We start from the raw sequence: 17,273 nt of genomic DNA on the forward strand, positions 1-17,273 counted from the left end.
TTATTTAAATTTTTTTTTTTTTTTTTTTTTTAATACGCAGTTTCCACATTTATATTAATAACAATACGGGTGTAATTGAGAAATTAATTTTGTATCTTTCCCATTAAACGATACATGGTCCTTGATTTATTTCACGGGCTGGGTACTTGCTAACAAGGAGTGTGTGGGTTGGCTAAGAATTAGAAATGCGAAACCTGCTGTTCCTATAATTTGGTTAACTATACAAGATATTAGTAATTTCTCGTGCAATTACGCTCTTGGATGTTGGCTAAGTACGTCGCTATATTAGTGCCGTTCGCGCAAGGTATTCGCGATTCGCATTGGTAATTTCAAAGGGAATTGGATTCGCGTCGGAACGTGGAAGGGATGGGTTACCGATGTAAATTCGTTAATTTCAACGAAGTTCGATTACCGTAATTTGCGACCCCCTCAGCTACTTTTCCTCGATGACCTCCATAGTGAACCTCATATAAACCCATACGAGACGATGATTTTCCATTTTCTTCGCGTTCTCATTGCTTTCGTAACTGAGAGCCAAATTAATAAGGTAGACTCAAGCACGTGATCCGGTAATTGGCAAACGATATGCGTGCACTTATTGCCAAGAGTCAATAACGATCGGTTCGCGTAATCGTCGTAAATAATCCAAAATGCCGTCGGATAACAAGCATACACATACGGTGGATGAAAAATAAAATGATAAAAATGTTAATATCGGCTCGAACCAAAGGATAATGAAATATTACGCGAAGGTTGGAAACTAAGGAGAAAAGCATAAATATTCAGTGTTCTCAAGTTACGACGAAATTAATCCGCCCTGGTGGATTTACGAGCTGGCAACCCTCCGAGGCTTGGCAGGAGGTCCGGACTTCTAAATCATCAGGCAAAAAGTTTGGCCAATTCAGTCCTCCTTTGAATTACCCAATAATTAATTAACGCCTTAATTAGCCATAATGCCTTGTTTCGGGATTTGAAAAAAAAATAAAAGAGGAAAAAAGTTACCGTACTTCAATCCCGAGTAATGAAAAGGCCTCGTTCAAGTGGCTATACACTTTTTCAAAGTTTCTATGCCAAAGGTGCAATTAGCTGGTACAACTTTCGGTGATTAATTAAAATCTCAAAGAATAACGTGAATTATTTATATCGCTTTATTAGCGTGTCTTCGATTAATCTAATCAGCATGTGCATGCATCCTATGCAGAGTCAGGACTGCACGCGCCCCGTCCGATTGACAATGCAGGTCTGGCGAAGGGCCGGGGAAAGAATCAGCAAAGTGGCAGGGGTGGAAACAATAGAGGGTGAGAGCGAGCAAACGAGTACCGTGAGTTAATAGAAATACAATAGAACCTATTTGAGGGGTGCGTAGCTACCCCTTGGTAAACGACGCAGGCTCGACACAGAAAATAAATCAAACTCCAATACGTTAAGTGGTTACGTCTGACATTAACCAGACTTCAGGCTGGCCGGAGGCTCGAGAGCAGCACGCCGTGAGATTAAATCCTATTTAATTTCAGAATCCACCAAAATTTTTCTCCGGCCTGCTCTACTCGTTTGGGGATGAATCGGTCGAGTGCTAAATGCCATAGTAAGCAAAACCAGAACACACCCCCGAACCAAGAATTACTCATCTCCTAGGGGTAGCGAATGGTCGTTCGCGTGTAATATAAAAAAAAAAAATTTTTTTTTAATACCATTTACGTGGGTTGTATAACCGTACGGACTTACCGTTCCTCGGCTATGTTCACGGCGAAGCGGCCACATTGGTGTCATTACAGAACAAGCCGAGATTCGCTTCCCGAAAGATCCGTAAGACGTTAAAGGAAAGTAAAAATAATAGAGCCGCAATGGGCAAACGGTACTTCCGAGAACGCTCCCTGGATACCGTGCAATTCCGCAAAATCTGTTGAGCACTTTTTCACAAATATCCACGACGCCGATCGGCGTCGACCGCGATATTTTGTTGCGTCAATACGCATTTCGCGATAATGTCGGAAATTGGCAAGCGGGCACGATGCATAAGCAGGATACCGCGGTTAAAAAAGTATCGCCGATAATAACGGCAATAAGACCTTTGAGAGATCGTTAAAACCGACGCTTTCATAACGCTACCGTTTGCTTCGGTACCCGACTTTACCAAGTCGTGGCGAACTTTGCAATTAAACCCGCCGACACTTTGCGAACCAGACGAGCGTCTTTTATTATATTTTTCCTCGAACTCCTCAACCACTCGGATCGTTGGTATAAATTATAAACGCATAACGATTGATTTCTTATGGTCGTTATGAATACTTATCGTCGCCCGGTCGGTAATATAGTTCGTTGTATCATTAACGCATTGTGGACAAGCCATTATCTTTCACGAGATACGAAGTGCATGGAGAAACCGTTAGGAAATTCTCGGACCTTTCGGGGATATACACGCGAAGATATATTTCGGAAGTGAAATCCGTCGTGCCCTATGGACCCGTGGGAATTCCATGCTAACGAAATTAGAGTTCCAGCGGACTGGGGCGAGGTCCAATGGCGTGACTGTATAGCTGTTGAAAAATCACTGCTCTCGGGAAGGTGGTAGGACTGCTGGTATATGGTACAGGCAGAATGGAAGACACTATGACTGAGCACGGGGCATTGCGCGGTCTAATGAAAACATGGCCGCCACCTAGGGATCTCCGATCCACTTGGTCGAAGCTGCACCGCTTCGAAAAATGGCGGAAACGGTGAAATCTGTGGAAACGTTATTTAGCATAGGTTGGGTTATGTCCAGCGACGCGCAAACAAATTCCACGTGTTTATTACGCAAAGGAGTAAGTGGCGAAAGTACAGTCTACTCGATAAATAATTTTTATCAATGACGTAACCAGTCTCACGCTCGTCATACACGTGGCGCGGAAACGAGGATTCGATTGAAAATGTAAGATTCTCAAGTAGATCAGAAATCCGAAAAGGACAAATTCTCAACCTGAATAATCCATTTGCACGTCGATAATAAAAGAAATTCGTGATTCCCATCGAAATTGATTATCGGGGATGAAAGCACCACTATCCCCCCCCACGCCCGAAAACGTAAACTTACGAGACGTTAGGGCTAGTGCGAAATCGCAGCGTCCATTTGGCCGTTCATCAGTTATTTAATCGCGACCCAAGGTACTTCGCGTCGGTCCCAGAAGTAAATCGTACCGTTCGCGAACTTTGTAAAAGCTATGTGTACGTAAAAAAAAAAATTTGCTATCAATTTTATCAGCACGATATCGGATATTATCAGTAAAAAAAAATCCATATGTTCGAACACACGTGATACAGAGACCGTGGAAAAAAGAATCTCCCAGCTCACCGATATAAATATCAGTACTAAAAGAATCCAGAAGAAAAGGATAAAGTTACACGAGGAATTCGAGGAGAATTTATTTTCTAAGCTGGCATAAAACCACCATGTAATTCCACGTGGTTCACCGATGCAACATCCTTCTCGCACTCGCTGAGCTTGCTTACGCGTTGGTGGAGCCTGCGGAAGATCTTATTGATCCACGGGAGGACGGTGTCCGCGATAAAACAAGCGAAAGCTCTCAGAAATACATTTATGGTTGAGGCTTGCCCCCGACCAGGTTCTCGGGCAGCCCCCCGGGCACCCCCCGGCCCCTCCGCAGCCCCGAACAGCCGCGTTTGCCCCCAAAACGTCCTATCGCAAAGCTCCGACTGGCATCCGAGATCTTATTGGGCACTAAAACTGCCAATTGTCTCAAAAGCTCGGCCTCGGCCCGATAATGAGGGATTAAATATTAAGGCGCGTATTCTCCGCGCGCGCTCACTCAATGTTCCTTTGTTTTACGGCGGAACGTGACCAGAAAGCAAGATGGCGCAGAGGAGCGCCGACCCACGAGCCTAACGCGATTAGGGGCCCCGACGCCTTGTTTTTTGTCTTCCACTTTCCGTTGCTCATCTGCCCTCCTATTCCCGTAGCCGGTAGCATCCCCCTTGGATCTGCAGATAACAGTCGCTATCGAAGGTAGGCACGTCCAGCGGCAGCTGCAGGACTCTTCGAGTCGCAGGTTGTGGGGCTACGTCAGGAGATATTAAATAATATCGCGCGATCCTTAGATAGTATAAAGGTTGAAATAATTAACGGGTGACTAGGAAATAATTTTGATGCATTTCAATCGCAGTCTGTTTTTGACCTATCGGTTTTTGATAATGAGGGAACATTTATGCCGGGTTAAATAACAAATTTTCTACAACCCCAAAATATAGATGTGGAATAACTTAGTGACCTGACGGTAACGAGTGTGAGGGCGGCCAGAGGGATTTTGACCATTGTGCGTGTCAATTAGGAACAGGACGATTTTCATGAACCATACGAAAGTACTGTAGACAGTGGACTTACGTATTGAGTTAACGTTATTAAACTACATTGATTCTCGAATATTGAGATTCGAATTATAAGTTATTCAAGTTCCGAACCTACATAGGTATATACAGTGTGGCGTAGCTTAGCTCGATAGACCAAACGACGAAGAAATGATAAAAAAATTATTTTCACGAAATTCCTATTTTTACCTAAAAAATTGTCTAGAAGCAAGTAGCAACCTTAATCGAGTCTACTGTGAATCGAGTAACGTAAATAGGAGATTCAGTGCGGCGGAGACAGAGAATTTATTTCTTTAAGACATTTTCCGTCTCCCTTCATCACCCTGTTCGCATACGCGTACCAATTCTGTCTCTTCTTCCCTTTCTTATCCATCTCGTGTTTTCGCACGAAGCGAGCAAACGAGACGCAGGCACAGTGACGGCTGAGCGGCGCTCGCGGTGGGTCGGAACAAAAGGGAAACGCAGAGCAAAGCCGAGCAAAGCGGAGCAGGCTTCTAACCTAGAAACTCATTACGGTTGCTCCGCCCCTGCCGTTCGACAAACAACCGGCCAATCGGATCGTCCTGGATCGCAATCGCGCCTCCACGCTTTAATCTCAGGTTGCGCTCTATACCGGCGGAGCTGCAGTCCTGGGCAGCTCCGTGCATTCGCGCCCCTCGCCAACCCTCTTCCCATGCGGGACGCGCGTTCCTGCGGAGGCGAACTGATGGGGAGTATGTGCTATAGGGAACGAGAGAGACAAAGACGGACGGATAGGTATTGGTAAATGAGCTAGAGGGAGAAATAGAGACGGTAGAATCTGGTTCGCTTCAACTAGCCAAGTCCGGTAAGTAAACGAAAGAGAAATGGACGAGGGCTCGTTGCTCTCTCGAATCACTCAGAGAATGGATATCGAATTGCCAGCTCAGGATTTGAGCTCCGATTGGAGACCGATTCTCTATACTGTTACGCTTCCAGGCCTGTGTCGTTACCGATCGAACAGCTCGCTCGATTCAATTCGATCATGAAAAGGGTCGGAATCGATCTGGAGTAGGTCGATGCATTTTTTTTTTATCCAGCCCGCGAATACTTTGGCACTATTTTGCAAGTCTTTTTTGTATTACCACTGATGTTTCGGAGAGTACAGCTCTACTTTTTTTTTTGACAGAACTTTACCACGTGACTGGTACTTGTTAATGATTTGTATTCAGAGAGCGGAAAATCATTATTTATTCATTATATCGCGACTAGACATTCTGCCATTTGAAATTTTATATTACTTTTTGGAGTAATTTTGAAAATAATTAATATTTCAATTTTTCACGATCGCCCATCTGTTTTTTGTGTGTCTAGTCAATGTCAATGTCTCCATCGATGCCTGAAAAAAATTTCGAAAATCGATGTCTATCTGAAAATTGATGAAAATCATATTTATTCACGGGAGATTCGAAATGAGTATATTTTTAATTAATCCGACACCCTATATGCGTATATCCGGATAATTTCTATGTCTATAAATTTTTCTAAAAATATTTCTCAACGCTTATATAAAAAATTCGTAACTACACTTGCGTAACAAGAATGTAAAACAGGGAAACGCACTCGGGTGCTTCGCGTTGCTCGTTCAATTTAGACTATTCGCGTAGTAGCAGCCTGTAAAAAGGTAAAAGTCCAAATGTATCAGTCGACAAATTAGTAGAGTACACCCGTCACTCATTGACCTGCCGATATTTCGGATTCTCTGAATAATTGAAGTTCATCGATGTTTTTAAATTTGCAGCGCAAGTAACATCCGGGATAAATGCGTTCGCCTGTGTTAATCTCCCCTTCTACTGGAATTTTGTTGGTCTCTTTAGTTTCTATTTTTTTTTTTCCCCGCCAACCATCCAATTCCCTCGATTTCCCTGGATCGTTTTAAGCGAAATCGACGGTATCTAGGAAAACCGCGAGTCTTCGTGATTGCCAATAGGCTGCGTTACACTTTGGATTGTTATCATTATTTTTCACTTTCGTTTCGCCAGAGTTACGTAACCGTTAGGCCGTATTACTTATTAACGGAAATATCATGGAAATCAAATTGACTGCGCTTACAAATGAAATTACTAATTTTGGAAATTACGTTCATCTAAAATGCATCTGCAAAAAGCAGACCGGATGCACCGATCGATCATGTTAATTCGTCTAATTAAGACGGCCTACGTCGCCGTTACAAATGCATTTCCTATATTTTTAATTCGAACGTCTTTCTGGAACTTATTTGTTATTTGGACATCCCGCCAACGACTCCAACACGTGGGACAATAATTGCGGAAATTATAAAATCATCTTCGCATAACTTCTTTAGACAGTGAAATTTTATGCGTTTTAATTGCATCATATATTCGATAGTAAAAGTATTACTGTTAAGCGATCATTTTGGATCGTCAGACATTAATTAGTCCTTCCGAGTAACTAATCGCCGAAGAACGGACAGATATGTAAAGGAGAGTATCGACTGATACATTAATACATACTAATCTTAATACAGACGTTTCATTCTGGTCTTATCTGCGCGAGTTATTAATTTTTAATTATCTGCCATTGGAAAACGTCCGGACAGGTAGGTAAAATGTCGGGCGCCAGACGGTCTGTAGAAAAAAAAAAGAAAAAAAAAAAAAGGAAACACAATATTTTATTCTCGTCGGATACTCATTAATAATTCATAATAAAAATGGTGGATTTTCATACCTTATTGGCACTTTTTAAGATTTCCTGCAGTCCTCGTGCGGAAGTTTAATTGCAAATTGTTATTCTTGCGGTATCGGGATAAGAGGAAGCGCGTGATTTGGAAATACGAATTGGGAGCGGAATCAGGGAGGAGGTGACCTACGGGTCGACCGTGCGATCGGCCTGCCCGAGTACTGGCGAATTACGAGGATCCTTTCTTAGAGTTTTCGGGACGTGAGACTTGCGTGAGGACGTTAACGAGATTTTCCTGAAAACGTTGGGAAACGAGGAAACGAGGCGCGGAGTGAGAAACAATTTGCGGTCGACAATTTGGCCATTCGAGCCAGTAAACGAGCTAAATGGTACTTGGAAACTGGAACGTGAAAGCGAACGAGCAGCCTCGGCACTTTGTCTCGCACGTAATAAGTATAACGATCCAAAATAGTTTTTCTAAGGGTTGGCTAGAAACATTTTGAAAAAGTCCTTCGAGACATCTGCTCGCGTGCGATTCACGGTAGGAAAATAATTTAGAGAAAAAAAAAAATACAAATTTTTCGAGATCGACCTTCCGAGGGTCCAATAATACCTTTTTTTACCAACTTCGGTGCGTTACGGTTGAAGAGCCCTGAAAGAAAGAAAATTTCATAATTACCATCAGTGCCACGAAAATTAATTCAAAATTTCATTACCCAAAGCTCCAAACAACAAAGCCACGAACCTTGGCAGACGTTTTACGTGTAGGAATAAAAATATCCGTAGCACAGGATCAAAGGTACTTTCGCGAAATGTCAGATGGCGCCACGGCAGGATCCCAGCATTGAAATCTCTGGTTATTTAACTGAAAAAAAAAAAAAATAAGAGTCTATTAGAAACTCGCCTTAAAATACAATAATAACTAAAGATACAAGCAAAGTACAGCGTTAATTCGCAAGGAAGTACTTTTACGCTTAACCAATCCACATACAAAGTCCCAAAGGCCGTCTCGTTCGGCAGAGACTTCGGATTACAGAAGATAACAATCTTTAATTATCTCGCAGCCTGGCAATTCCCCAGAAAACAATATCCTGCCGGGACGCGAGTATCCCTCGCGTCGTGGGCCCCATTTGCCAACGTTTAAATTTCAGATCGGGGTCTTTGAGGAGCTTTGCGCTTACGGTCGGCGGCACAAGGCCCAACCAACAAGGACCAAGAACGAGAAGTTCAAAGCGAAGGAGGGTTCCGGAGAGGAATTAAAAAAAATAAAAGAATAAAAAAATAAAAAAGACCAAACCCGGAGAGCATTCGTATCCGCTGAAATTGCCCGGCCATTAGCGATACTACGTTATTACGTCCATCGTTTTTTACCCCAACCTCCGTGCGCACGCGGCCATCTTGGAATATGGAATTGAGTCTGAGGGGCGCGTACGACGACGTATAGTCGGCAGATATATTATATCAGTGGAATTTCCATGCCAGTGGTTAATTGAATCGTATCGTACGATCCACGTGCGCGTATAGGTAAAATCTTTCATCTTTCGATATAAGTACCCGTGCTACGTGACTCATCCGATTTTTCGTATCCTTTTCTTTCATTTTTCCAAATTCACGAAAATCATTACCAATATACTTTTTTCCTCCCATAAATTCGACAACTTCGCTTCGTTCTCCATATTCCACGTTTTTTTCATAATTCTACGTATCCACCAATCGTCCTAACCCACGAGTACGCTTTACGAGCGTGACTTAATTGTAGCGGTAACTTTATCGTCCTGTATACCTTAAAAGCTATTACGTTCGAAGATACCCTAACAATTTATAAAGCTACATTTTATAAGAGCGCTCGTACAATTTCTTTGACTGCGCGAACACTTAGCGTTACGTTTTAACGACAGAAGCTGTTACCGTAACAATAACTCGGCGATGGAAGAGCGAAAAGGAAGGTAACGGCGTTACACGGTGTACCGACTCGTAAAATAAAGTACATCTGAAAACGAAGAATGTGGAAATACCAAAATCACGCGATCATAGAAATAACCTTAAAACTGTACCGAGTGTCCCGAGATAAAAAAAAAAAAATTATTTTTGTAAAATAAAAGAAAAATATTTATATACGACGAAGACGTCCAAAGGACAGTATACGTATATACATGTAAATCGATCTCTCGGCAGTCTTTCATTCGCCATACGTATAACCGTCTGGATTAGGCCAGAGTCTACGCCATTAGTCATTACCTATAATCTCCACTCGATTGTTCCGAATGGGCATCGACAGTCATTTCTTCTGACTTTTGACCCGCCAGGCTATAATCAAACGTAAATCGTGTCCGGCCCTTTTTATGGGATCCTTATATATCCAATGTAATAACGATACCGGGAATGATCCACAGCGAGAGACCCTTTAAGTTGCTTTTGGCTACTTCGTATATTACGTATGCGCTATGAATATCGATCCCCTACGAATTTAGATATATTTCATGCGGTGTAAAGATAAACGTATAAATTTGTTATAGCTATATTCGACCTATTAAATTACATAGGGATACCTTATGTGAATTTAGTACGTGTACTTTCTCGGGAGAGATTTTACCGATTGGCTACACGCGGCAGATCGACTTTATCTTTCGATAGTCTCTTAATAGAGAAATTGAATAGTGGCTGACGTATTTTGCATGCGGTACTGAAATATTAATCGTTATCCTAGGTACAAAATATAAATGGTAGCACGTATGGATACGTGATACGAGATCGACAGGGTTGTAAGATCGGTATAGTAAATACCGCGCAATCGGCATCCTACGGATTGAATTAACGATATCTTGCGCAAGTGTACTTCTGACTCCATTACTCATGATAAATTGGTACTGGGCTATTAGTAAACAGCGGGGCTAACGTGCGCGGCGACGCCAGGAGAAAACTCTTCGTTCTGGGAAGTCTAAATTAAAGCTATGGTCGTTTTGCGATCGGAAAAGGATCAGATCGGCATTGGGTTGAGAGCGTTCCGGTGTCGCTCGCAATCGGGGGCATAAAGTGTCCGCATAAAGCGGGGACCTTGCGGGTTCTAGGGGTCCCAGGTACGGCAATGGCCAATGTTGAGCCCCGAGAGCCTACCCACGGCCTGGAGCTTTTATCTCGAGTGACCAAACTCGCGGCCCTGGGCTTAGGGTTTTAATTCGAATAAATTCAACTTGACGAAGGGGCGGCCTTTTAACATTCCAACGATAAGGGAGCCGGACCCAAAGGAGTTCGTCTACTGCGAGTCTTATTACGTTTTGATCCATTTTTTAGTTTTCTTTATTGTTTTTTTTTTTCGGTTGCTTGTTTTGTTCCTTTTTTTTTGCTTCTTCGGTGCTAGAATAAATACGATCGCGTTAAATGTTATGTCGGAATCGATCGCGTACTGATTCTGAAGAAATGTCTTTTTTTCAACGAGAGGGTTATGACGCAAATACGGTTCGCATTGCTGAGTCGTAAAGTATAGTGGTATTCGATGGGGATAACGAAAGAAAGATTTCAAGTGGGATAGCAACGGTGTTATTATTGATCTAACGATATTGTTATTGGTAATATTGATATTGCGTGGGTTCGTTATGAACTAGTTATTTGGATACATTATTCTTTATCGGTTTGCTGTTTCATTATCTACTGTGGATTAAACCGTTTCCGGATATCATTATCATAGGAACTGACGTGCATGGTAGGAATGCAGAAGACTGTTTGGCCAATAGAAGGTCACACTTTGGTTTTTATCATTGGAATTAGTTATATTGGGAATTTTTGTTGAATTTTGGACTTTGCGGTTCGCACAAGTACATACTATAAAAAATACTTGAGAATCTCGATTTACCATGAAAAGAAAAAGAAATAATACCAGTTGCCGACAACGCATCTTGTAACCATGGTAGCTTGATGCATCGAGTATAGTAACGACATGGTCGTACAGATGGCAGTAGTATTCGATTCTATTGATAATGAAAATAGTGTAATAGTATTTGAAAATATTTCAAATAAATTGAATATTTCTATTTACACTATGTCAATAAAAAATATTTTTGATTTATCGGATCGCATATTGACAGTTTCGATTATCGACCATACAATCATTTACATAGAAGAATACTGTATTACCGACCTATGGTAAACATAAGTCACGATGTATCTACTGTATAATAAAAAATAAGAAATATTGCACAATTTATCTACAAACAATAGAAAAAAAAATGTTTGTTCGAAAAATTATTTTTATAGACCTGCAGTATCAAATAGTACTCACCAGATGTCGCCACAAACGAAAACGCATCATGTCCTCCGGGTGGTCGCAACCTCGTTTAAAATCTCGACGATACAGAACGTGTTTGCCTTGCAAACATCTTCATCGTAATCAGCAAGCTCTATAATTTAAGCGTAACGCAGAGAATTATCCGTGCCGATTGACTCGATAAGCACTTTATCGCCGGCCAGTGTGAACAATGAATTCTCAATGGCAAAATTATACAGTTCTCGGAACGACGAGTTTTCAATGACCCAGAACTCATCAAATGCGCGTCATATAAAGTAGCAAAAGAACAGGAGTCATCGGATACGGCGTAACATATAATTAGCGCATAAATAACAGTTAACAGATATCCTCAGCAAAGATCTCCCCATCTACAGTCTCTCTAAAACGTGCAGAAGTCAAATGACTTTAGAAGCAATAACAAGAAACCCAGGACTAAGGAGACGAAGAACAACCGAAAGAATCGATGGCTGCGATAAAGTCAGTCATAAATCCGTGCTGACTGACAATTTTATTTTCTCCTGTCCACGGCATGCATTTAAGAACGATTCCACGCGCGTACGCTTATTAACTTATTCAACTTGGAATTGCACCGAGGCACGGACCAGCCGCCCGGGCGCCGTAGCGTTAATTAAGGACTTGCCGTGTATTTATTTTGTCAAACGCTAAACTCTTGATTAATGGGACCCTCGTAAATTTAAGATACGCCATGATCGATCCTTCCAATTCCCTGAAGGAGTCGCGCAGCCAAGGTAGGTAGGTTGGCCATACATTTCAAAGGTTCACCCTATGCTCGGTAATTCTGTAAGAGAAAATGAAAAATGAAAACACATTATCCAAGTAATAGAATATCTCTTAACGAACTAGCCACTGTGCTAAATTACCGGAAACAGATAATTTGCGACGTTCATCGTCACCGCTCGACTTGTACTTTGGTTTCTTTTAAGCCGCGGAGTACGTAGTTAGAAGATGTCCAAGAAAACGTCTTGAGTAGGGGTCGACAGGCGTCTCTTTAAAGAAAAGGTCCAGTAGAAGGATGGCACCGTCTCGTGTACGTTTGGGTATCTTCATAGACGCGAGCACAGAGAGAAAGATCAGCTCTCGAGACGCAGCGATTAGTCAGGCGAAATCGTCCATCGCGTCTGAACATACGAGGGACACATGTAGCGTCGTGGCACCTCTGGAAATAGAAGAGGAAAATACATGTTGAATTCTTTCCGCTAACCGCCTACTTAATTAAAACAACATTAGCTGCTTTGGGAGTCAGAGGAACCGCTGGATATGGGCCGTGAAGAGATGCTGCGAACTGGCTCTGTCTCTCTTGAATCTTTACTACTCGCGAGGTACCCGAGGCAGAGTGTACATCCCGGTTGGCTGAGCGCCTCGTAAACTACGTTGCTTATTAAATTACGTAGATCGGGCCCCCGTGTAGCGTGCCATTTGTTAGAAGCATTTGGCAACGTCCACAACTTGATTTAACTAGGTACCCACCGGTAGGTGACTTCCACGAAGTCGTAGTTAGAGTAAGAAAAGATTTTTTTTTCTGAGACAGTGAATTTACGTCAGATATCTGCCAGTACCTTTGAAAATGTAATTTCGAAGGCTACAATGTCGCTTGTCATTATTTTGAGACGCGTGGCAGATCAAAGTGCATACTCGGCCAACATGCAACTGTTTAGTGCAAGTAATAGACTAATGACTCGTAATTATAAATAGCGCAGTTACTGCACGCTAGCCAATTAAACGCGATACACAGGGGCAGACTCCGCGTGGCCGACACCGTGACGAAGATAGGCCTAAGCAGCGAGATTTAAAGGCGACAGGTGTCTCCGTTCTCGGTCTCTTAGTTAGTCCTGAGATTTCTCTCTCCTCTCACATCGTACTTGATCCAGTCATTCGACATTCTCGCTACAGGGAAAACACTTAATACACCATTTTGCCGGAGAGAAGGACACGAGTATTAGTAATGACGGTTGAGGCAGCGCCAAATGCTCAGTCCATCTCGAGTCAAGTTGGATGACAGGCACAGGAGATGAAATATTCTAAAAATTCCATAGCGCTCATTAATTCACATAATGACTAAATAACTCTATCAGTAGTATTCGTAAAGAAAAATTCATAAACGTAACCTTACCTCGGTTCGTAGCAATTGCAGTGCACGTACGTAAAATTACAGCATGGCTACTGATACGTGAGTAAAAATGATTATCACTTGCTTGAAGATATTAAATGGATAGCTACGCCAATTGAATAACGACCTCGACTCCGCAATGATCCCATTGGAATTTCCATAATGAAATAGTACCGAATACGATATGCCTCCGCACTCGCAACTAAGATGGCGCGTAAACAGAGTGCATGGCATTACACTGGAAAAAATAACCATGCACAAGTACGTACTTAGCGAGTCCTTATCCAGGGCAGCGGAGCGTAGCTCCTTCGCGAACTCGATGAATCCTCGTCTTCGTTTTCATATGCGTTTTTACCTTCCTCTTGGTTGGGTTGTATCCACAAGATCCGAAGGCACTGGCCAAGCGTGTCAGCAGTTCGTACGTTGAGGGCCGAACATTTAATTTGTACACTACGCAGTCACTTTAATCTAGTCCAGACATCAACGACTCTCAGCTGCGGATAACGAGACACCACCGTGTAAATCGTGAACGTAATTAGTATGGAGCTTCTTCCTTTTGTTTACCAAGCTTTCTTCGCTCACGGATCGTAAGACGTAACGCGGCGTATAGGGTGTGTGTGCAGGCTACGTTCACGGATCGCTGGTTCAATTCTTCCCACGAGAGGGCAACACCGTGCTCGACGACGGCGGGAAAGACAAACAGGGGTTTAAAAAAGAAATTCCTCAGAGAACAGAGAGTCGCAAGATGGTTGCCAGCAATTAGTTCATTTTTTGAAGGACGAGTATCCCTCCTCCTTAAAGACACCCCTTACCCCCCTGGAGGTGTATACAGAGAAACGGGCGTCTTTCCCGTCGTCATGCAATCGCTCACTGTCACGTTCGAGAGGGCGCAGTATTTTCACGAGCCGTCGGACGCCATTTGTCTCTCTGAACTCTTTATTCTCCGACCGGAAATGTCCCTATTATGCGGACAATATTGTTCATCTTAGCGGTCGTCGCGCGCAGGGCCCTATTTTTTTTTAGCATTGCAGCCATGATTTGGACAGTTGGCGCGCGATGTTCTTCATCCCCGCGTTCGTTCTCGCGAGCTGCTACAACGAAGACATTTTCAGGTTACCTTTGTTTTTTTCATTTTTTTTTGTTTTTCATTTTTTTTATATCTCTTTTTTTTCTTTGTTTTTCTCGCTCCTCTGCTCAATAAGACTTTCAAATCTATGACGCCGAAACGAAACGCTGTGGGATTTCTCCTACGAGAACAAGGGGGTTTTCACCTGAAAGGAATATACACATATATAGCTGCTACCTATACGAGGTAACGATAGGCAACGGGGATCCCTTCGTATTGTGGAGCAAAACGAAAAAAAAAATAAAAAGGCTTCGCGTGGATAATTCGAAATAAAGTAATTCAATATTTCGAGCCTCTTTTACCTTGAATAATCAAGACAGCTTATATGCCGACCTTTCGTCTCGGTATGCTCTATCAAAATAGACCGTTTTCGGATATTCTCCCTGTAAATGACCGTGATCGGTCAATATGAGACGAACTCTTTGGTACGAGCCGAACTCCATAACGTCAGATCAGTTTAAATTCCAAGAAAACCCATAAACGACTCGACCATAAACGAACATATTTTACTATAAAAAATGTTGAAAAATCCACAATTCCACTACCAAAAATCAGTACGCAAACTCTCAGCCAAAAATGATCCGAAAGGACCGTACGTCATCCATCGAAACCACACATTAAAATGCACAAGAAATGCAAATCCAGTGTCAATAGATTGAGGTGTGAAAATAAAAAAAAATTGATTTTCACCCGAAAAAAAAAACGAGACACAGCTACTCCCATTTCGAACGACCTTCTGCCTGCAGGTGTGCAATTTGTTTTAGCAGACTTCACGGATGTCTCACCTGTTTTACAACGGAACGAACTTCAGTATCCAGCTACATAGATATACTATTAGTATTTTCTAGCAATTCCTTCCAGCTATGCCATTGCTATAAGTACCCTAACCGACTTGACTCAGTTGTAATAACCTTTTTCTTCGGCATTATCTCAGACTCGAATATCCCATGCACATAATAATAGCCACAGTCAGCTACCAGCTTCTCTTTCGTTTCGAATCGCAACACGTAGCTAATAAAGTTCCTTTGGTATGAAAAGCGCGATCCGTATCGTCGAACGTAACGACCGTCGCAATCATGTTTCAAGCGTACCAACCAACCAACTGCCCGTTACACTGTTAAGGGAGGCATTAGCGATTGCCTTCGATGCCCGATAGGAGTAGAAATGTCGCTAACTCAAAACTGCTCTCTTGGAATATTACAAGAATACAGAGGGGGACCACCGACTATACCTAAATTAATAGTTACACTGAACATACAGTCTCCCCGCATACAGTACAGTTCGATATTGTATATTCCATGCACATACAACATACATACACACTTGGCTGTATAAAAGATGAAAATTTCAAACAATCTCACACGTATCTAAGTATATCAACAAATCAACATACTCGTGGGACGTTTACGCGTTACTGGACGAAATATATGGGTGCGTTAAGTCACGTGGGGCATGCATATGCATAAAGCTAATTGATATTTAGTCGCGGTATGCTAACGCAATGGTGGTGTTGACGGGTCTCGCGACTAAAAAAAAAAAATGCTATCCGAGGAAGATTTCAGACTGGAGACTCTTTGGAATATATTCTTTCTTACCCCTTAATGAGTCGACTATATTTAGCGTTTATATATAGATATACACGCTTCTTATACAACGGACATATTCCTTGGGCGTTGCTGGCCGCTCAAAGACGCTCAGATCGTTTTGCCTTTACGCCAGGCATTAAATGGGTACACGAGTCCTATTCGCCAAGCGGCTGCAACGTTAGACATTTTTGTCGCGCAAGACTCGCATTATCTGCTGTTACGGGCAAACGGTAGTGACAACTCGCTGTGGCAATAATCGTAAAAAGACGCTTCATTTTATTATCGTCGACGAGCACCGGCTACGCATAACAAAGACTGACTTTGATTTTCTATTTGATGGCGGGTCGAACGTGGGCGCCTGATATACATATACGGTATATACGATATCGGCGTGCCTAGTTCTCGAGGACTGCGACACACGTGGGTGTAGAATCATTTTGATGATTTTTTTAAAAATGATGGAACATTCGATTCAATCGATATTGATAATACAGGGATGAAAAATGGATGGCTGTTAATTACGAAAATTCTTATCTATTTCAAATCTTCGCGGATCACGAGGAGTATGGGAATCAAAATTTTTTTTTTCTTTCATGGAGATTGCCGTCGTTCCCAGGTGCACTAAAGGGAGTTAAGGGCCTTTTAAAATGGCTGTCGTTTATGCGTAAGAGAGGCAGCGTTATGCAGCGCGTATTACTATCACAAAGAGGAGTCGCTGGCATAAATAAATCGTAAGTCACGTGGCGTCGTAAACGTCAAAGACCGTCGAGACAGTTCGGACGGAGATCGTCGCACAATGGCCGCGTTTTGCAATTTTACCGGGCATAATATCGCGCGGTCGACAATGAACGAGGCATAATTGGTAACGTAAAGAAAGGCGTTTCAGCGAGAGGTCGAGTCGTTCCGGGCCGAAGAAAAAGAAAAAAAACATTGGCGAATAATTATTTCGAAAGATTGCAAAAGATTGTCCGAGAGAAATACCAAATTATCCAATACTGTTTTTTGGCCGGGCAATTGCCTTCGATTTAATTTTCGTACCGATTCGTGAATCCTGTACCAGTTCCCTCAGTCTTTTACGTAAGAATGAGAGAAAAAAAGAAGCGGCCAGATTCATTAGCGACAGTTACTCGA

General features: G+C 42.4%; 1 protein-coding gene across 4 annotated transcripts in view; it reads right to left on the minus strand.

The window, feature by feature from the left end:
• LOC107263183 (T-cell leukemia homeobox protein 3) overlaps nucleotides 1-14,483 on the minus strand; it is a 40,827-nt gene extending 26,344 nt beyond the window's left edge. The window contains exons 1-6 of one of the 4 annotated variants that reach the window (XR_003058382.1): nucleotides 13,786-14,483; nucleotides 13,434-13,668; nucleotides 12,184-12,479; nucleotides 11,297-12,101; nucleotides 7,766-7,885; nucleotides 7,634-7,672 (exon numbers count right to left, since the gene is read on the minus strand). The gene's annotated coding sequence lies outside the window, so the exon portion shown is untranslated. Of the gene's footprint in view, nucleotides 1-7,633; nucleotides 7,673-7,765; nucleotides 7,886-11,296; nucleotides 12,102-12,183; nucleotides 12,480-12,545; nucleotides 13,171-13,433; nucleotides 13,669-13,699 lie in introns of those variants that run through there. The other 3 variants (XR_003058381.1, XR_003058380.1, XR_003058383.1) reach the window with 3 other exon arrangements.
• Between the last annotated feature and the right edge of the window lie 2,790 nt (nucleotides 14,484-17,273).

Source organism: Cephus cinctus, unplaced genomic scaffold (genome assembly GCF_000341935.2).
Source record: "Cephus cinctus unplaced genomic scaffold, Ccin1 Ccin1_scaffold0132, whole genome shotgun sequence".
Classification (NCBI taxonomy): Eukaryota; Metazoa; Arthropoda; class Insecta; order Hymenoptera; family Cephidae; genus Cephus; species Cephus cinctus.